The following is a 22798-nucleotide window of genomic DNA, read 5'->3' on the forward strand; positions in this document are numbered from 1 at the left end:
CCCAAGATTCAGAGATATTCACAAACGAGGGATTTCCCCACCATCTTGCCTTTTGGTTCTGATATGAGAGGCAAGCTCTGAGCACACTTAAATCCATAGAAAAGCTACTGCCAATAGAGGAAAAGGTGGGCCCCTTGTCATTTTTGGCCCAGGGTTAGTGTACACACTTATGAAGTGGAAAACCCAGGTTCAATTCCCCCCACTACATAATGTGGAGAAGGGATTTGAATGTGGGCCTTCAACCTTCTAGGGGAATATCCTAGTGACTACACTATAGAATATTCTGATATGGCCCTGTTGAAGCTGTTCCACTTCATATGAAACGCTGACTCATCATTGGACCTAAGAAAGATCACGTTACTCTACAGCCCAGGGATTAGAGCACCTACATGGGAAACCAAGTTCAAGTCCTTATTCCAGTAACTAATTATTTATACAAAGTATAACAGCTTTAAAGGGGAGAGATGGAGAGATCCCTACCCTGCAATGTCCCATAGCTCAGGGCTTAGAGCATCCTCTTGAGAAGTAGGAGAACCAACTTAAAATCCTTTTGCTGCCTCAAGCAGAGTGGGAAATTGATCAGGAATCTCCCATATGCTAAGTGAGATCCCTAAACAACTATCCTAAAAGTTACAAGGCAGGACCAACAATCACTATCATATTACTCCTTGAAAAAGGACTAACCTGGCCTAGGTGGCTAACTCCAGGAGAGCATTCATGGCTGTGAATCCCAAGTGCAGACAAGCACTTCCCACTGCTCTGTATTTAGGCACCTATGTCACTTTGAGATGTGGGGCTTAAGCCTTCTCAGCATTTCCTAGTGGCTAGTTTATGCAGGTTCTATGTTCATTGTGCTGCCTTTTGCACATCCCATTCTTAGGTGCTTAATTGTCCCCATGCATTGTATAGGGAACCAGGGCACCTAACCTTGGACTGTGAATTCCACTGGATGGCAGGGTGCCTAAATTTAGGCATTGCAACAATCAGTATTACAGAGCCTTAGCTCTTTTTCCTTCTTTTTGGACAAACATAGCTCTCCTTTTAGATTGCAGCCTTCATTCTCATATTACAACTGCAGGGTGGCTGAAGTAGAACAGAATATATCCAGAGTAGCAGCCGTGTTAGTCTGTATTCGCAAAAAGAAAAGGAGTACTTGTGGCACCTTAGAGACTAACAAATTTATTTGAACATAAGGTTTTGTGAGCTACAGAATATATCCAGTAGTGGGTTGTGGGATCCCAACTTCTGCTAATTTAAGAGAAAAACCTGGAGTCAGACATTATGCCCCCTGTTCCTCCCAATCCAAATGCAGTACATTGCACTGCAGTCAGACTGCCAGAGAAATATATATTTTCTCACTTTGTTCCTGGGTGGATTAACATATTGGAAGGAAAGGAGTACTAATTACACTAATTTGTTTTTTCTTGATTTGTTTATTTTGCATGTGTCACTGTTCAAGTTTGTGTTTTTCAAAAATCATGTGAGAGAATTTGATGCCTTTGTACTGCAGATGCTTTTATACAGAATCAGGGTTGGCATGGTTACATTTTAGATCCCATGCTTGAGACACTTACAGCAGACATCAATGCCTAACAGGAACAAAAGATATAATGTATCTATTCTTCACTGCAGAATTACAAGCTACACATGAATTAATGAAACTTTACTTAAACAACACATCTACATTCATTAAACGGTAACCCTCCATTTGTTCCAAATGTAATAGCATTTGCTGGTTGTTATTTTGTATATTAGGGGAAAGGACATATGGAAATGCATGTTAGACCAGCCCAAGCCACATGGGGGCAAATCTTTTCTGAATTTTCAGTCATTACTTACACAAAACTCCCACTGACTTTGAAGGGAGTTTTGCTTGAGTTACAATTGGGCTCATATGCCTTAGCTCCCTGAACAGGCCCCACACTGTGGATTCAGTGATACCAACATCACCATACCTCCACTTGGCTTTTGGAGCTTTTGTAGCCCCTCGTCCCTCCCTTTCTACCAAAGAAGAAGGAGGGGGGAAAATGCTATTAGTGGAAAAAAGGCCAATAAAAAGACAAGCTTAGGCCCAATCCTACTCCCAATGAATCAATATTAAAAAATTCCCATTTAAGTCAATAGGGCAGGATCAGGCTACTTTCCAGTGCCTGGTTAAAAAAAAAACAACAACAAAAAACATAAAAACCCCCCTGTTCTTTAGAAAGTCCAACCTTGAATTTTCATAGACCATATTTACAGGCTTTAAGCCAAATGATTTATAAACCCCAAAAAGACACATCTTTAACTAGTAGCTGCAGAAAACAGATCCCAATATTCATTTCAGCATGTGTTTTTAAATCCTTTCACTGAAACTCAGAATCCTTTTACCAGCTTAGAACACTGATAGTAATTCTATTACCACTGCAATAGCCATCCCTCTCTAATTTTCTAGACACAATTACTGTGCATCATACAGGGTGAATACAAATGAACAAAAGAAAAAGCTTCTGTGGAAAAAAAAATTAAGCATGGCCTAAAATGGTCCTGCAGGGGATGCTCTTGCACTCTGTAGCCTAGCAAAATAAGCCTCCAAAATAGTCAGAAAAGGAATGGGGGGTAAGGGGGGGACACCCTAGGAGTCCTCTGTATATGATTTTTACCTCTTCCCTTGGTAATTCATACAGATACAATTAAAATTTTAATTAACCCTTATCTGGGATTTTATTTTATTTTATTTTATTTTATTTTATTCTACACAGGTATTCACCATTTTAAAAAAGCAATTAGGGCTTTTATGGAGAAAAGTTCAGTTTTTTTCAGTTTTTAGGCAAAATATTTAGTCAATTAAGTGTTTCTAATAAAATATACATTAAATCATATCAAATACCTAAATTAATAGCCTTGAAGATCCTGTCATGGGGTACTGGGGGTGCGGGTGGGGGGGAGGGGGTCAGACCAGTGAGAGGTTGTGTCACCCCTTGCCCTGTAAGCCTGGGTGCCCCACAATGCTTCTGTGCAGTAGCTGCCAGCCAAGATTGCTCACAGCCAGCCTACAACCATGCAGATCACACGCTGACTTGCTGTGTGCTAGACAGTGCTGATTCATTAGCTCTGACTCCAGCAGCCTGTCTGCAGCCCCACAGATGCTTCCACCAACCTTGGTTACAACCAGCAAGGTGACCTCAATATAGTCCCATTCCAGAATTTCCCCAGAACCATGTGCCTTGAAGTGTCAAGCCCTCTTCTGGACAGCTCAGAGAAATAATAAAGGCCAACACAGTTCATTAACTTAACTGGGGTAAAGTCACCCTTCCCTGCAAAGATAGCACTGGTTTAAAGTAATAATAAAACAAATGTATTAACAATAGGGCATAAGTTAAGTGATGTCAAGTAAAGGGAATAAAGTTAGAAATGGTTACAAGCAAATAGAAGTGAAAACACAGATCTACAAGTCTAAAACTTAATTTATCAAGGTACAGATTTTGTTCAAGATGTTTTCTCTCACCAATCTTCATTCTTTCCAGCCATGATGCTTCTTTTCACAGAAGCAGAAGAAGCTGGCTGTCCTTGTCTTCCTAGGTGAAAGATATTTGCTTAAGCAAGCAGGTTTCTCAGCCATATTCAGTTTCCAGAGACTTCAATTCCACCCTTACCCTCCCACCTTGGTAGAAGGATTTTTCTTTCTGAGTTTGCAAGAACTCTGTTCCTTGTGTCTGTCTAGTGTTGGATAGCAAAGATTACTTCTATCTTTGCTTATATCTTCCAAAATTCAATGAACTTGTTTCAGGAGGCAGAATGACCTCATGCAGTTTCTCCCTTCCTGTGGGCTTCTCATCCCCCTGCTGAGTTGAATGTAAATGGGACTTCCGTTGTTTTTGGTCACGTCTTACTTAATTTCATCGGAGATAGATTGATAGCTTTGACTTTCTCTTCTGTCTGGGTGATATACTAATACGCTAATATTAATGAATATCCATAATTCTTTACATAATTTAAATACATACATTTTATGATACTAATCACCAGTGTGACAAAGCGTTTCTTAAAACACCTTACTTGATAAATGTTTATGATACAGTAATATTGTACATAATCAGTTGATTCAATTGCTTATCACTTGAGGTTCAGACCCCTGGTGTGAATAGCAAAGATGACATTTCTCTTCCCTGCTGGAAGTTGTATCTTCCCCTGCTTGTTAGTTTCATAGCTTCCTTACCTAATATGTAAATGGACCTTCATTGTCTCTGCTTTCTGACTGGGCTTGTCAGAGAAGCAAATACACATCCCTTTGTCTAGGGCAGACCTGTTTACCTACTCCCCTGACAAGCCTGGCTTAAACACATTGTTAACATCATTCTAACATACATCCATAATTCTTAATATACACTGCATACGTGCATCACACAAGAATAGTAATGATCAGTGAGCTCTTAGTTTTCCAATAACATATTACTTGACACCTTTTTAAACACAAACTATAACCAATGTGAGTTGGGATAAACTGAATTGGTTGGGCCAGCTGAAAGACATTCCCTGATACCAGTGAGCCCCTTGTCCTCTGGCACTGGGATGCTCTTAGGTTTACAGACCCCACCCATGTGTCCACATTTATGAGTGACTGTTTACCACAAAACATTAGTTGTGAGAATACAGGTTTCAGAATGGTAGCTGTGTTAGTCTGTATCAGAGAAAAGAACGAGGAGTACTTGTGGCACCTTAGAGACTAACAAATTTATTTGAGCATAAGCTTTCGTGGACTAAAACACACTTCATTGGATGCATGCAGTGGAAAATACAGTAGGAAGATATATATATACACAGAGAACATGAAAAAATGTGTGTTGCCATACCACTATAACAAGAGATCAGTTAAGGTGAGCTATTATTAGCAGGAGGAAAAAACCTTTTGTAGTGATAATCAGGATGGCCCAGTTCCATGGAGTCACAAAAGCAATTGCAAAATACTAGTAGCTTGGGCTAGGCTTGATATTGGTTAAACAACACTGGTATGGCAGGTTGAAAATGGTAGGGAAGTATACGTTGTCACCATCTCTGAAAAAAAAAAGAACCCACGTTATAAATCATGATGACAGTCTATTTTAATTTCCAGAGAAAGTTCCATTTACAAGAGAGATGCACCATTACATATTTATGTTTTGTTAATAGGAAGTGCTATTTAGAAGTTGAACAAAACTACTTTTACATTTATTTTTACTTTATATTGTTTTATTCCTAAACTGATATCTTTAATAGAAAAAAATCATTTCAGTTGCTTAACTTTCTTAATGTCATGTCACTCCCTCACCCCTGCACCATAGTTCAATACCAAGAATTAGAAGTTTGTAATGAAGAGGGTACTTTCAATGGTCCAGTCCAACCCTATACAGGAAAACCTGCAGGGGCAAACTATGGGAGGTATTCCTCACAGAGATTCCAGTGTCTCATTCCCCCAAGGGACAGACTTTGAACACTCACAGAAGAAATAGGAATATTTCCTCCAAATCCACTGACATCTCAAAGCTCTCTGCCTGAGGCTAGGGGCTCTGGGCATGATTCATCATTATGCATCAGTGTGAAATCATAATCCCAATAAAGTCAATAGCAAAACTCCTCTTGACTACAAAGAAGCCATGATTTTGCCCCTCATTTTACCCAGTTAGTAACATTTTACATGGTACTTTGCATAGGTACATGGCAATCAGTCCACTATGTCTGTACTCTGGTTATCTAAAACTCCCATTTGCCCCATTGTTTAGTGTCAGAATTTGAAAACATATTATTATTTATTGCTCAAATAAATTTGTTAGTCCCTAAGGTGCCACAAGTCCTCCTTTTCTTTTTGCGGATACAGACTAGCATGTCTGCTACTCTGAAACCTGTCATTATTGTAGAGAGTTTATCATATCTTCAGTTGAAAGGGTTTGTGTTTTAATTTCCCTGTTACATTTTTATAATATGATACTTGAATGTCAGAAATTTGAGGTAAAATTCTGAATGGAATCAGGGAGCTGGGGTTATGGGTCAAAATGGATGTTCAAGGTGGGGTCTAAGAAAAGCCTGTCTGAAAGAACACAAACACCTGTTCTCACTTTCAGGTGACACTGTAAATAAGAAGCAGGCCACATTATCTCCTGCAAATTGTAACCAAACTTGTTTGTCTGAGTAATTGGCTGAAGTAGGACTGAGTGGACTTGTAGGCTCTAAAGTTTGACATTGCTTTATGTTTGAGTGCAGGTTTTTTTTTTTACATAATTCTACATTTGTAAGTTCAACTTTCATGATAAAGAGATTGAACTACAGTACCTTTATGAAGTGAAGTGAAAAATACTATTTCTTTTTTTTCAGTGCAAATATTTGTAATAAAAGATAAATATAAAGTGAGCAGTATACACTTTGTATTCTGTTTTGTAATTGAAATCAATATATTTGAAAATGTAGAAAACATTCACAAATATTTAAAGAAATGGTATTCTATTATTGTTTAACAGCGTGATTAATCGCACGATTAATCACGATTAATTTTTTAAATCGCTTTACACCCTAGTAAATACCAATATAGGAGATCATAGAATTAGAGGGAGATTCATTTCACAAATTACACTTTCCTCTGTCAAAAGAAGTACAGCATACTGTACAGCAAGAGCTAAACTTTTAGTGACAGCACAGAGCAGTTGCTGCCTTTATGAGTGGTCAGTTGGCCAAACCTGCTCTCTCGTGAACTCCATTGACTTCAATGGACAGCAAATAGAATAAGTTGAGCAGAATTAAGCTTTGTCTTGCTAGAGTTTCTATTGCTGACTACTTTACTGTAGTATGCCTTTTTGTGAGGGGAGCATATCTGCTTACTGTAATAATAAAATGAAAAGGATACATATCATTAGCTAATATGTATTCACAGTAAACATTAGATTTCTCCATGTTGAATCATTTCCATGTAAAAATAGGAAAAGACTATATACTGGCAAATACAGTAAGAGGCCAGCAAATCTCTATGTAGACAAAAAACTTTATATGTCTCATTTAAATGCAGAAAATCTATAACATAGTCCATAGATAGTCTTGATAGAAATCTCTTCAAATTCACCATTGCAATTAAAAATATAACCTCCCACTTAAACTTAAACTATTTCTCCTTTTTTAAATACATACCTGAATGTAGAAACACACAAAGCAGTTTTGCAGTGGCTATCCCCCACACTACACTTGGTTACTCTAGAATCCAAATAGGAAAGAACTACAAATTTTAATTTCACAAAAAATGAATGCAATTCAGTCCTTTAATTACCTGAATTTTTTGCCCGTAAGGTCTAAATTATATTTAATCCAATTTAAAGCACTACATAGAATTATTTGATTTGATTCCTGCCAGGTTATTGAAATATGGACCATCTGAGGATGATCACCTTTAGAGTGTCAAGCAGACAGTTGTGATAAGGAAACCTTGGTCATTCTCCTTGGATCAAATGTTCTCATAATGGCACTGAAATGTAGAACAGAAGAAACCAAAGATAGTTAACATAAACAATGTAACTACCTGCTTTAGTTGCTCATAATCCTGAATATTTCACCTTCTAAAATGAATTTTCCGTATGTAATCTCTGACAAAAGGGTGTTCAGTGGTTTTTTTTAAGGGGGGGGGAAGGGGTGTTTGACCATAGGAAGAACATGAATTAATGTATTATTGAGTTTTAAGAAAAAGGGAAAATGTACTTTTTCTATTATACAATTCTTTCCATCTTCTTCATTTATTGGTGAAATGACTGTGGGTTAAAAAAAAATAAATTTGGCATACAAATAGCTCACACTGAAGTGCAGTTCTTCCCTCCCCATCCTTCCACATCCCTCCACATGCCTTGTTCCTGAGAAAATTGTTTTTTATTTTTCTAACTCATGACCCTTTGGAAAATGGTAGTCTAAGTATACACAGATAGATTATGGAGTTGACAGTAGCACCTCCTCAGATAGGGTTTTTCACTTAAAGAGGGAATCAGCAAGTTTGTTTTGAATGAAGATTATGGTGTATCATCCCTAAATTTACAACATATAATTTGAGAGTAAAGACTAAATTTTCTGAGCATTTTTCAAGGAAACTGATAATTTATCAGTTAAAGCTAATTAAAATGAACCCTCTAAGAAATTTTTCAGCAGTCACCTTTTTGAGTCTCTGTAACAACCTTTCATTCTTTCTATAAAGTTTGAAATTATTCAAAACTACGGGAACAGACACAATAGAAGAAATTAGATTCTAATGAAGAAGAGTTATTAATAATTATTTTCTATAATGTATAACTACAATGAGGCCAAGTTCAACAACTTAGGTCATTCTTAAATAGTGTCATTGTGACAGAGGCTACTCAACCAATCATCAACATGCCACTCCAGTTAATATGCATGCGGCAATTCTATTGATTTAAAGAGTCAGTGGACTAAGAGGACTGTATACATAAATCAAGAGTTCTCAGTTGGAGATGAATTGATGATTTCTATGCAAACAGAAAGCACAGAGCATTGACATGATGCCCCTGGATCTAGGTATTAGGGTTCAGGTCCACAAAAGGATGTAGGTGTCTAAGTCCAAAGTTTAGGGGTCACTGAGATCTCCATAAAAACCCACTCAGTTGCTACTAAAATAACTAAAGTAACTAAAATCCCCCAGTGCCTAAATTTTCTATATAAAAGTCCCCCCTAGGGGCCTATTTTTTCTGCCTTTGAGCATGGGCAAAATTCCTCTTGGGTGCCTATTTCATACCTAAGCCCCAGTGTGATCCTCAAACCAGGTGAAGATAGGCATTTTCCTGCCTACTTCACCTGTGGGGCCTCATCCAATAGGAATGCTGAAAGCATGCCTAATTCCATGCAAAACAGCAAGGAGAGGGAGAATCCTTAAATCCAGTAGCTAGAGAATGGAGCCAAGATGTGGGAGGTCCCCATTCAATTCCCTCTTCCTGCAACATCTGATGAGGAGAAAGGATCTGAATTGTGAATTTCTCACCTCTCAGATGAATACCTGAGACACTGAGTTCTGGGATAGTCTGATGTGGGTTTCTCTCAATCTCTTGCTGCTTCATTGTGTATAAATAATTCACTATGCACTGGACCAGAGTGAAAATGACTCTTTAGCCCATTCGTTTGGGCACTCACCGGAGTGGTAGAAACCCAAGACAAATCTTGAGCAATAGCATCCCCTCATAGGCAGCAGAATACATATGCTGCAGTTCTTCACCAGTGACAGTCTTCACCAGTGACAGACAGACAGACTGAACCTTCCACTTTGAGAGGACATATGGTAGTATCAGACCCATAATTAAGGAGAAGTTATGGCATGTGGTGCCTCTACACCACCATCCCAATGCCTCCTCTAATTTATGAGTTATTTAGGACTCGTTATGCCTCTGGCATTTATGGCAGTGATGAAGCTCCTCCAGTCCTGTCTGTTTCTGTCAAGTCTTTCAATGGTTCCCCATCTGTTCCCCAGGTTTTTCAGTTCAGCTTCCACAGCTCTTTGCCATGTTGTTTTAGGCAGCCTCGTTTTCACTTGCCTTCAGGTGTCCATCTTAATGCTTTTCTGGTGCTGGAATCAGTTTCCATCCGAAACACATGGCCAATCCATCTCCAGCACCTCCTGGTAATGATGGTTCTCATATCTTCTTGGCTGTACTGTGTGACTAGGTCTTGGTTTGAGATTGTTCTGGGCCAAAAGATAGAGAGGATTTTTCTGAGGCAGGTTGTATGGAATGAAGACAGTAAAGTTTCTGTAAAGGTCTTTGGGCTAAATTATTAAAATTAGTGAATTTTACTCTGGGTGCTCACAAACTATGGAAAAAATAGCAGCGAACACTTCCACATGCTCCCTACCATTAGTTTAACTTTGCTATGTCTAAGCAGGCTATGAATTTCGTAGTGACCCACAGCCACAAACAAAAGCTGCAAGGCCTTGTCCAAACATGATTAGTTTGTTGCTAAAGTTATTTCTTGGAGCAAGCAAAAGCTGGGTTTGAAAAACCTGCTTCTACTGGTGGAGAATAACCCCGTAAGGATATAGTGGGTATAACCCCAATACTATTAAGCTTTTTCTGGATGGTTGACAAGCTCAAGATTTTGCAGAATAGAGCATACAGGTCAAATCTCATCCACATGCCAGAGGGGACTGAAAATCAAGATATGATACCTTTTCTGCAATCCACATCTTCATGCCTTCTTTCCAAGATTTCTTACTGGCAGGAGAAAGCTCAAATTTCACAACATTAAGTTCTTGAAGGTAATAGGCCTATTAGCATCATGTTTATGAGGTTTCATAATAGGGAATTAATATCGTATGAGACCATAAGGACAGAAAATGTTCAAATGAAGTAACCAATCTTTTTGTTTCACCCTCTTTTTCTGTTTAGAAATCCAAAATAAGAATTGGTATTTGAACCAATTGGAAATATATAAATATATTCATCACAGATCTGTGATTTGTATCTGTAGCAAACCTTCACTGTCACTGTGCAACAAAGAATATTTGAGTATCTGTAGCAAACCTTCAGCTGGGCAACAAAGAGTATATATCTCTTTGTTGCCCAGCTGAAGGTTTGCTACAGATCCAAATCCTAGATCTGTGATGAGCCATCTGTGGAGAATTTGGTTTTGGAAGTCTACGAGGAAGTCAAGAAACCAAGTTTACTTGCCCATCTGAGCTTCATTTGTCTATTTATTTTGCTTTGATTTGTGTTCTTTGGGGATATTTTGGGGGCAGATTGCGTTATTTCTCTGTCCACACAAGTTATGATAAAGCTTTTATATAGTGCATTGATTTCTTGTAAGAGGTACATTCTTTGTTGAGTCCACACATAATTATATTCACAGAGAAAGTAAACCAGTGACTGTTTTCAGTTTTTTGCATGCCTGCTCTTGAATACACTTCTACATTTACCTTAACATTGTATTCATTTGTTTATTTTAAAATATATGGTATTCCTCTTGTTTGCATTACATTTAGTAGATGCTCAGGTTGGCTGAGGGCCCTCAGAAACCATAGAAACCACACTTGGCTGCATGCTACAATTGAGCAGTAGATCATGGATGTTTTATTTTTTCTTCTCATTGCCAGGTGCTAAAATATTTCTCCCTTAGATCTGCTTTTTGTTCACTAATGATGCTGATATTATCTGAGTCGATTGTAAAACCCCAGTGTGAAACTCAAGTTCCGGCAACAGAGACAGCAAAGTTTGACTTCGGAGATTCACCAGTGTCCGGGGAGTGGAAAGATCGCCTGAGGAAGAAACTTTGTGAAAGATCCAAAGTATTCTCACTGCATGAGTGGGATGTGGGATGTGCAAAAGGAGTAGAGCACAACATCAGACTACATGACTCTCGACCTTTCAGGGAGATCTAGGAAGATTGCTCTCTCTGAGATGGAAGATGTACGACATCATCTACAGGAGCTGGCTGCGAATGGCATCATTACAGAGTCCTGCAGCCCATACGCCTCACCCATTGTGGTGGTCCGTAAAAAGAATGGGAAAATCCGAATGTGTATTGACTACCGCACCCTAAACAGCCGTACTGTGGTCGACCAGTACACTATGCCTCGAATCCAAGATGCCTTAGACTGTTTGCTGGGAAGCCAGTGGTTCTCTGTGTTGGATCTTCGAAGTGGATACTACCAGATCCCTCTGGGAGAAGAAGATAAGGAGAAGACAGCCTTTTAGGGTTTTATCAGTTCGAACGCATGCCCCAAGGGATTTCTGGAGCACCTGCCACATTTCAAGTTGTGGGAGACATGAATCTACTGCAAGTGTTAGTTTATTTGGGATGACCTGATTATGTTTGGAAGAACCTTAGAGGAGCATGAAGAAAGACTTCTTAAAGTGCTTGATAGGTTAGAGGATTATGGTCTGAAGCTTTCAATTGACAAATGACAGTTCTGCAGAACCTTAGTGAAGTATGTGGGTCACATCGTGTCCCAAGACGGTGTGAGTACTGATCCCGATAAAATAGAAGCACTCACTACATGGCCATGTCCAAGTAACTACAGAGAACTTAAGACCTTTCTTGGACTTAGTGGCTACTACCGCAGATTTGTGAAAAACTATGCTATGATTGTAAAGCCTCTGAATGATCTTACCAGGGGATACCAGTCCAGCAAGAACAAATCTAGGACCAAGAATAAGGGGAAGTCCCCAAAGCCTCCTGCGCAGAGACACTATGGCCCCTTCGAACCATTTGGGCCACGGTGGGATGAGAGATGTGAAAGGGCTTTTCGAGAAATCATTACTTGCCTAACTCATGCTCCAGTCCTAGTCTTTGCTGACCCAAGCAAACCATTTATCCTGCATACCGATGCCAGTTTGGAGGGTCTGATAGCAGTCCTGTACCAGGAAGTGGAAGGCAAATGTAAACCTATAGCCTTTGCCAGCCGAGGATTGTCTGATAGTGAAACTCGCTATCCCACTGACAAGCTGAAATTCTTGGCCTTGAAATGGGCCATCACGGAGAAATTTCGAGACTACTTGTATGGTGCTCAGTTCCAGGTGTGGACAGACAACAATCCACTGACTTATGTGTTAACAAGTGCTAAGCTGGATGCTACAGGGCAGAGATGGGTGGCCACCTTGGCTAGCTATGAGTTCAGCATTCAGTACAGATAAGGGAGAAGCAATGTAGATGCAGATGCATTGTCCAGGCATCTGCAGGCATCAGAAGTTGCTGTGATACCCATGGATGGAGTGAGAGCTATTTGCAGTGTGAGTCGCTGAGAGCCAGAGGCCCGTGAGAGCCTTCATGGATGTGTTGCAGAAGCTTTGGGCCTGCCCCCTGAATGCGTGCCTTTTGCTTCAGTGAACTATATTGCATTGGACCAATCTCCCTTGCCCATGCTCAATGCGGTTGACTGGCAAGAAACCCAGCTGCAAGATATTGACATTCGTGCTTCACTGCTTGCCAAAAGGGAGGGGCGAAGCCCGGCTGCAGTTGTCCCATCTAACCCGGAGGGTAAACTACTATTGAGAGAATGATGCTAGGGTATGTTTGCAGGAGCTCCACCCGGGGGACAAAGTTCTGCTGCGAAATTTGGGTATTGCTGGCAAACACAAGATAGCTGACAGGTGGAAGGAAATACCTTACCTGGTGCTGGAAAAGCTGGGAGATCTGCCGGTCTACAAGATCAAACCTGAAGAGGGTCCAGGGCAAATAAAGACAGTGCATAGAAACCTTTTGCTCCCTTATTAGATGGGCCACAACAGGGCAACTGGGCAGGATTTCTGCGGAAAAGGACCTAGGGGTGACAGCGGACGAGAAGCTGGATTTGAGTCAGCAGTGTGCCCTTGTTGCCAAGAAGGCCAATGGCATTTTGGGATGTATAAGTAGAGGCATAGCAAGCAGATCGAGGGACATGATCGTCCCCCTCTATTCGACATTGGTGAGGCCTCATCTGGAGTACTGTGTCCAGTTTTGGGTCCCACACTACAAGAAGGATGTGGACAAATTGGAAAGAGTCCAGCGAAGGGCAACAAAAATGATTAGGGGTCTGGAACACATGACTTATGAGGAGAGGCTGAGGGAACTGGGATTGTTTAGTCTGCAGAAGAGAAGAATGAGGGGGGAGTTGATAGCTGCTTTCAACTACCTGAGAGGTGGTTCCAGAGAGGATGGTTCTAGACTATTCTCAGTGGTGGAAGAGGACAGGACAAGGAGTAATTTTCTCAAGTTGCAGTGGGGGAGGTTTAGGTTGGATATTAGGAAAAACTTTTTCACTAGGAGGGTGGTGAAACACTGGAATGCGTTGCCTAGGGAGGTGGTGGAATCTCCTTCCTTAGAAGTTTTTAAGGTCAGGCTTGACAAAGCCCTGGCTGGGATGATTTAATTGGGGATGGGTCCTGCTTTTGAGCAGGGGGTTGGACTAGATGACCTCCTGAGGTCCCTTCCAACCCTGATATTCTATGATTCTATGATAAAGGTACTAGACCAAAGCCACCATCCAACATGGACAGCCAGCCCCCTGCAGCTAACCTACCCCTGTGCAGCACATCCGTGAGTCTGAGGAGGAAGACACAACCATGGTGTTTCCTGGAATGGAGACAAGATTTCAGTCTCGATCAGCTGAACCTAAAGAGAGTTCCCCCTCTTCTGCCCTAAACCCCATGGCAGAATTATTTAGGCCCATTTCGGACACCCCTGTGCCGCTGATGGAACCCCCGTGTGATGACACACACAGGTTATTGGACAATGGAGACACACAGGTAGAGGATCCTGGGCACCTTGGACCCTCCACTGTTAGAACTAGAAGTGCAGGGGCCTACGCCAGTAGCCGAGGGACCCTCGAAGGAAACCTCTCCATCCATCGCTCAAGAGGATGTCCCCCCTACCACAGCAACAGAGATTCTCAATAGACGAATCAGGGTGATAAAGACTAGTAAAACGGTTAACTTATGATGCACCTGGGTTGACCAGTGAGGAGCCAATACATTTAGCACACAGGCTTGTGGAAGCTAAAGTGGGCTTCCTGAGGCCCTTTGGAGGAAACAAATGAGTTGGTATAAAGGGAGTGTGATTTGTCAGGACGACAAATTTTCGGCTGGGGGGAGGATGTAAGCAGAATCTGGATGAACTCCACCCTGACATCTGGTGGTGAGTTGTGGCAACTTGTGGAAAAGAACTTCAGGGGCTGATCTCATTTGCATAGGCACAACCACCCCGCATAGCATGAGCCCATAGCTGCCCAAACGGTCACTTTGACTGCTGTGGGATCCCCAGTTTCTCTGTTATTGGAGCAGGAAGAATAAATTATTATCCTGATTATGTGAATCAAGGACAGTGGAACTGTACTTGGCCTTTTGTTATGATGGAGGGACTCGCCATCAACTAAGTAGCACTCGCTAAGCAAGGGACATGAGTTCCAAAACTCAGTGAATTGAGAGAGGTTGAGGATAGGTATTAATACCTTGTGGTATAGGCCCCCTGGTGAGGGCCTTACATGCTAATTGCACTTCCTCCTTTCTCCACTGTAGAATATCAGAGCTAATTTTGATTCTATTGGGAGTCTAGTTACAGGCTGCTGAGCTGAATTCACTTTGGGCCAATGGTGCACCAGCACTGAGGCTCCCCTATTACAAGCTGAAATCACTGAGTGTTGTGTTATGTAGTGGGAGAGCCTGAAGATATATTGCGGAGCAGTTTGTGGGACGGCTGGCAGAGCAGAGTGGCTCTTGGAGCAGAGCAGTTTGTGGGATGGCTGGAGCGGCTCATGGGACAGCTGCCAGAGCAGAGCAGAGCGGCTCTTGGAGCAGAGCAGTTTGTGGGATGGCTGGAGCAGCTTATGGGGGCGGCTAGCAGAGTGGAGCAATTCATGGGACGGTTGGTGGAGCAGAGCAGAGCCCCATGGAAAGGTTGGGGCAAACAGCTTTGGACCACATAAGGTGACCCTTAACTCCCCCCCATCTCCACCCAGGTTGGGAGGTAAAACTCTGCAGATAAACTTTCAAACTCTGGTGCTACACTGACCAGGGACAGAGACTTTTGGGTTGTTGGACTTTTGGGACTTTGGGTTGCTGGACTCAAGAACCAAAGGGAAAGGTCACACCCCAATTTGCTTGGGGTGGGATTTTTTTTGCTCATGGGTTGTGTTATGAATCCTGTTGGTGGTGTTTCCCCAACATAATGCCACATCGTTTCTCTCTGTTATTAAAAGGCTTTTGCTACACTCAGACTCTGCTTGCGAGAAAGGAGGTATTGCCTCTTGGAGGTGCCCAGCGGGGATGGTATATATTTGTCCCAGGTCACTGGGTGGGGGCTCGAGCCGGTTTTCCATTGTGTTATTAGAATGAAACACCTAGATACTGAACCTGGCCCTTGTTGCTGCCAACTCTGATGGGCAGAAGGGTTACATTAGTATCAATGATGTACACTTTCACATTTTAATTTTCCACTCTTTCATTTTTGTGTCTCTTTTCCTCCCTCCTGGACAGAGGAGAGTTACTTTATTGTTAAGATTAGCAAAACATACATCTTCTTTTCTGTGCATGCATCACTTTAATTTCGGTTCAGGAATTCTCTGTTGACTACTCGAGCTCTTAAAGAAGCTAGAGTTCCTTAAAGAAGTAATAGCTTTTTGTCCTGAATTAACAGTAGCTCAACTATAGTATCTGCTCTTTGATATATATAAAGGTTTCAGGTTAAATACGGAAATTAGTCTGAGTGTTTTTTTCCTCTTCTCTTTTGCGTAAGTTTAAAAAACATATTGTACAATTCTCTCTAAACAGTTTAAGATACAGTACACGTCCCTTACTATTTTTATAGACAGATAAAGAGGAAAGGGAAAGTCAAAAAGAGGGAAGGAAGTTTTGCTGTCTTCTTTGCTTTCTCTTCTCATATTTTTTCATTTAAACTTGTTTCCTTTAATGGATGGAACAGATGTAGTGAAGTGTCAATTTTCTGATGTATTTTAAGTAATGGGGCATTTTTCAACCATTATGCCGGTCAATATAGTATCTTTCAACATTAATGCATCAAATAGCTCCATCAAGGGACAGAATATTGGGGAAAATTCTCTGCTGGTGAAAATGAGTGAAACTTCACTGAAGTGAATAGAACTGCACCTGTTCAAACAAGCACAGCCACTGTGTCACACACAGAATGCACATCCCAGTAAACATCCTCAAAGCCTCTTCATTGTTCTCCTTGAATCCCTCCTTAAACTTCTTCTTTGCTGTGATGCCTTAAAAAAACAAACCAAAACACATGACAATGGTTTGATTGCTGTTACACTAAGACCACTGCCTATCATGCCAACCAGCATTGTCTGATTTTTTTCCTGGTTTGCTCCCATCTGTCTGTATCTGTTTTTTGTTTCTTGTCTTAAGCTTAGATTGTAAGCTCTTTGGGGACATGGACTGTCTTTTTGCTCTGAGTACAGTGCTTAGCCCAGTGAATCCTTGCTCATGACTGGGGCTTCTAGGTGTTGCATTAACACTAATAAATAGGGCTATTGATTAATCGCAGTTAACTCACGTGATTAATTCAAATAAATTAATTGTGAATCTTTAGCACATCTGGCACGTAAATATCATGCAATGCCAGCTACAACAGTGCCTTTTCTTACTTTCAGGTAACATTGTAAACAAGAAGTAAATGTCTCCTGCAAATGTAAAGAAGCATGTTTGTCTGAGTGATTGGCTGAACAAGGAATAGGACTGAGTGGACTTGCAGGCTTTAAAATTTTACATTGTTTTGTTTTTAATACTTTTTTTACATAATTCTACATTTGTAAGTTCAACTTTCATGACAAAGAGATTGCACTACAGTATTTGTATTAGGTGAATTGAAAAATACTATTTCTTTTGGTTTTTACAGTGCAAATACTTTTAATCAAAAATAAATATAAAGTGAGCAGTATACACTTTGTATTCTATGTTGTAATTGAAATCAATATATTCGAAAATGTGAAAACATCCAAAATATTTAAATAAATAATATTCTATTATTGTTTAACAGTGCAATTAATCATGATTAATTTTTAATCACATAATTAATTGCAATTAATATTTTAATCGCTTGACAGCCCTACTAATAAATAAATAATAACAAGAATATTACCTCTGTTGTGAAGGATATAGAGAACTAAAGCATAATTGGACCAGATAAGGTTTTAATTCTTGTGATGGGGTGTACAAACCCCACAGTGGGCAACAAGGGGTTAAGGGATTACTTTGGACTGAGCCAGCCCAGCCCCACCACACCTGCAGCAAATGCTTCATCTGCTGGAGGAATTAAAAGACAGGGAATTAGCTCATTTGGGTGGCAGAGTTGGAGGTGAGCAAATCTGCAGCCCACAGCTCCAGCAGCACAGAGCAGAGGGGAGCCTAAAGGCCCTGACACAGCTGCCCAAAGAGGCTCTCCCTGAGGGAAGGGAGGACCCCCGCAAAGACAATTAAAGATGGAAATATCCCCCTCTCCCCCCACCCCCGTGGACCCTGGACTTTGGTAACCCCTCTAACTTATTTTGGTTTGGACTTCCTCAACAGGGGAAAGCCATGGATTTAAGCTGACCCAGGGGAGTGCAGGTGATGAGAGGAAGAGGCCAAGGGAGGACAGTCTTAAGCAGCCTTGGTTGCTGACCAGTGGTAGCCCAAAGGACCCTGGGTTGGATCCCGGTAGAGTGGGAAGGCCCGGTTCCCCTCTCCACAACCCTCTTGGCAGTCAGGGATTGGGGAACGTGACCACTAGGACACGCTCTCCAACCAGACCTCAAGTGAGGACCATTACAGTTCTCATCTGCACAACTGTCCTCACCACCTGAAAAAAAAATGAAGATGAAAAAAGTATGGCAATTATTATTCACAACTCTTTTAATTTAAAATTCAAAGACTGTGACCACACTCTTAACAGTTCAAGACAAATTACAGGGCAGAATCAAGTATGGTGCACAAGAGTTTATTCAATCAGTTCTCTGTATCCTTTCCTGGGCAGGTGCTGCCTGTAATGGTCTCATTAAGCCCTCCAGGCTTCACAACAGTCTCTTGGTATTAAAGCAAAGAAATAGTCCCCCGGAAGAAAATAAACTCAATAGCATTGTGCCAGGCCTGCTTTTGTCCAGGGGACTCCGCCAGTCAGCACCCTCTTAAAAGGTTCTCCTCTGGTCCTTGCCTCAGGAAACAAAGGACAGAAGGTCTGTTAACCCTGGTCAGCCAACTACTGAACAGTCCTTGTCCCCTTTTAACTGCCTCTTCATTACCTGACAGTGAATGACAGTGCAGCTGGGTGGGGCTGAGAGGTCCCACAGCAGTTCATTAACACTTGCTTGTTCAGTGTGGGGTTGGTCTACCCAGCACAAAGGCAAACAAATACATAGGCAAAACAGAGTTAAGCTTGAAATTGTATTTTGATGGAGTCCATCTTACACCCAAAATTCAATGCCTTTTAAAAAACACAGATGTTAGACTGTTTTGAAATAAACAGCTAAAATACCCAGCCACTTTAGTACTGCCCTCCAATTCTTCACTGTTCACTATCACACCACACCACTTACACTAATGACATCCTCTAATGCAATTTAGAAAGAGGACTTTCACAGACCACCGGCAAGTATTCTGAAGACCACCGGTGGTCCATGGACCACAGTTTGGCAATTGCTGAACTAATCTGTCTGCCAATCTACTTATCCTACACACAGTAGCCTGGTAGCGGAGCACCACCATGTTCTATTATCTTGTGGGGGGCAGGAATTTCATGCCAGGGACATATATCCAGTATCCCAGTGTAAGAACAAGAAATGATAAGTAGAGACGGCCCTGGGGTGGCAGTGCCAGAGGATCTACTGCTATGTGTATCCTCTGATATTCCTTGGCCAGCATGGGGAGGACACATAATGGATACTCCAGCCACTGACTTCCCTCTCAGCCTCTCTGTGTACTGAGGAAGGTTTTCTTACCCAGTCCCCATGCATCTGCCCCATTTCTGGAACAGTTACTTGAGCTAGATTTTCCTCAGATACATGACTTATATAATTTTTAAAATAAGTGACCACTGTGCCTCATTCGGTAATTGTAGCTAACACTACACAGGAAAGTTTTACTGATTGGTTCCGCAGAGAAACCAATTTACAGAATACTAGTAAATGGAATTGATAGCAGGACTGTGCAAAATGCAATGCATAACTTTAGTCACTTTGACGAAACCAGCTCTGATGGCATGCTGATATGCATTTCAAATTGGTCTTTAGACAGAAATATATTTATCTAGAAAATTTAGAGAAATAAGAACATCTCATAAATATCTGACCATTTCCAACAGAGAGCTCATTATTGGCTTAAGCTGTGTAAGATGATACTAGGTGTATTCAGATTTAAGGCCTTAGTTTTCTTAAAACTACACGGAAATCTTTGCAGAACACAATATAGGACATACAGAGTCTAAAGGGCTAGGGAAGTGATTATACTTACTTTAAGAATTTTTTTTAACTGTGTAATTATAAGGATGTGCACAGATATGGAAATGTATTTAGCCTGCAGTACTAACAGACACCAATATGTATTTTCCAGCTGGTACCTGTTAAGAATATTAGTATGTAGTTTACTAATGATACTGTTAAGCAATTTTTAGCTGCTGCCGACAAGTACCTGTCACAAAACAGGGAATTCCTCCCTTTAAAAAACCTTAGGACTATTTAATGAAAAATGTACATTAATGCCACACAAAATTTGCACAATTAAGGAATGTAAAAATCAGGAAATTTGAGAATTTTTGGCTAATTCTAACATTACCTGTAAATAAAGGTAAGTTTAACTCGATGTTAAGTTTTGTCTCTTGAATAAGTATAGAATATATATACATGTGTGTGTGTGTGTGTGTGATCCTAGGTTATCTTAGAAATACTAGTATTCCTAAGGTTGTAGAAAACATTGTTATGTTACATTGTTTTTTAAAAATAGCATGTATCAAAATGCATGTGGTAAGAGGAAAGAGATAAACTTCAGGCAATGCATTTTGAATACCAAATTCTGCAATCTTAAAATTGCCTTAATACAGTGTGAGGGTTTTTTGTTTGTTTGTTTGCATTTTATGTAGAACAACACAGGGACAGTTTTTTCTAGTATTATTGTTAGATTTAATTTCTATCTAAATAAAAAGAGTGAAAAAATGTGTAATATAATCCTCACAGTTTAGGGTAACTGAATCTGTATTTCCCTCTCCATTGTCCACTGTAGACTACCAGCTCCTCAGTCCCCTCTCTTGGGCAGAGACCTGAGTCTCCCTCCCTCCTAAATGGAATTTTTCCAGGCTGCACAGTTCCCTGCCTAAAATGTGTTATTCACAGAAAGCCAGACTGCCTAAACCAGCCAGAGTCTGTGCTTTGCTTATTTTTCTAAGGGAATGGATGACAATTGCCAGCAGTTATAAGTTGCTATTCAGATCTTTCTAAGTAAGCACATTTATTCTTAAGGTCAACACATTACAGAGAAAACATCAACACAATAAAAGAACCTACATGCTTGCTAATAAGCTTACCAGAGATCACTCCATCTCCAAAAAGGGGGCAGGTAGGTGCCCACCAAGAGGCTTTTCTGTGGTTACAAGTTTATAATAGCCTATGCTCAGAATAAGAGTACTGATTAATCAGTTAGTCTTTCCTTTATCTAGCTCAGGCCTCTGATCCTCAGACTCTGGGAACAAACAATGAGCAGTCAAAGGTCCTCTTCTAAGGGTGTAGCTTCAAAAGGCTGAGTTTCTGAATAACCAGAAGAGGTATATTTGCATTCATTTCTCTCACGAAATTTCCTGGAAAACTCATTTAACCTTGTTTGTCTCAAAAGTTCATTCTTTTCTGGCACATTGTTTCAAATAGTCCTTTGAAGCTCATAATTCTTCTCTGGGTTTACATGAGTTATGCCTGCCACTTATAGGAGTTGCATACAATTCTACAATACATAAACTTTTCATTTTTAAAACAATGTATCCCAAGCTACTTAAACTGAATTCAATAAGATTTTTCAAGGAAATTGCAGAAAATTACCGTATCTGTCATAATAATTTCTTTAAAAGACTTATTTAACACTATATCGGCTAGCGCTATACCCTATTGGCATTCTCCAGTTGTCATGATGCCACATTATGTTGGAGCCTGGGGCATCTTACACGAGAACAAAAGACACGACTAAAACAGGCTATGCAGAACATAAAAGAAAACAGGTAAAGTACATTTTAAGGTAATAATGTACCAAATGCATCCCTTAGTTTAGTTGTGTATCAGCACGTTTGTTAGGATATAGATATTCAGGACTGTCGGTAAAGGCCTATACTCTAAGAATTTAGGTGTATTCTTATCACTTGGCTAGTTATGGAGGTATAACAGAAAGAATCAAAATCACTGTCTGCCGGTGTAAGGGCCTTCTCTTACTGTGACAGTCTGAGGCCCTGTACTTAGGCTAAGGCCTTTGGCTAAGCAGCAGAGGCAGCCATAAGCTAGGAAGCAAACAGTCACATCCTCACATTCCAAACTAGTCACATTGAAATCAGGTGCTATTGGGCTGTTAAGAATACAATCCTGTCCTGATAATGCCTATCGCCTCCAGAGAAAGAGAAGTGCCTAGAAAATGTAAAAGGAAACTTAGTTTGATAGCATCCTGTCTGGCAAGAACTCACTTATCAATAGCTGGGATGTGAAATCCTCACTTCTGTATTGTCTTGTCATTATAGTTCCCACTTTGCTATTGTTTGTCTGTATAATCTCTGTCTGGTTCTGTGATTGTTCCTGTCTGCTGTATAATTAATTTTGCTGGGTGTAAACTAATTAAGGTGGTGGGATATAATTGGTTAAATAATCATGTTACAATATGTTAGGATTGGTTAGTTAAATTTCAGGAAAATGATTGGTTAAGGTATAGCAAAGCAGAACTCAAGTTTTACTATATAGCCTGCAGTCAATCAGGAGGTGAGTGGGTGGGTGTGTGGGTGGGTGTGTGTGGGGAAAATGGGAACAGGGAATGGGGGTAAGGAAATTGGAATCATGTTTGGCTAAGGGCAGGAATGGGAACAAGGACACAGGTGTTAGGCTCTGTGGTGTCAGAGCTGGGAAGGAGGACACTAAGGAAGGAAACTGGAATCATGCTTGCTGGAAGTTCACCCCAATAAACATCGAATTGTTTGCACCTTTGGACTTTGGGTATTGTTGCTCTCTGTTCATGCGAGAAGGACCAGGGAAGGAAGCGCGTGAAGGAATAAGCCCCCTAACAATGTTGAACACTTACTGTAGGTTAAAGCTAATATAATTTGAGACTTTGTATTTGTGACCTTTAAAGGATTTGATCACACTGAAAAAAAATTGCTTTATATGCTGTCA

General features: G+C 40.6%; 1 long non-coding RNA gene across 1 annotated transcript; it reads right to left on the reverse strand.

Annotated features, from left to right (window-relative positions):
- Window positions 1-4913: 4913 nt before the first annotated feature.
- LOC142072843 (uncharacterized) lies at window positions 4914-21048 on the reverse strand. Its single transcript, XR_012669449.1, has 3 exons — window positions 20968-21048; window positions 7386-7462; window positions 4914-5034 (listed from the first exon to the last, which is right to left on the reverse strand). It is a non-coding gene; the product is annotated as an uncharacterized LOC142072843 (long non-coding RNA).
- Window positions 21049-22798: the final 1750 nt, after the last annotated feature.

The sequence above is a fragment of the Caretta caretta genome, chromosome 1, assembly GCF_965140235.1.
Source record: "Caretta caretta isolate rCarCar2 chromosome 1, rCarCar1.hap1, whole genome shotgun sequence".
NCBI classification, from domain to species: domain Eukaryota; kingdom Metazoa; phylum Chordata; order Testudines; family Cheloniidae; genus Caretta; species Caretta caretta.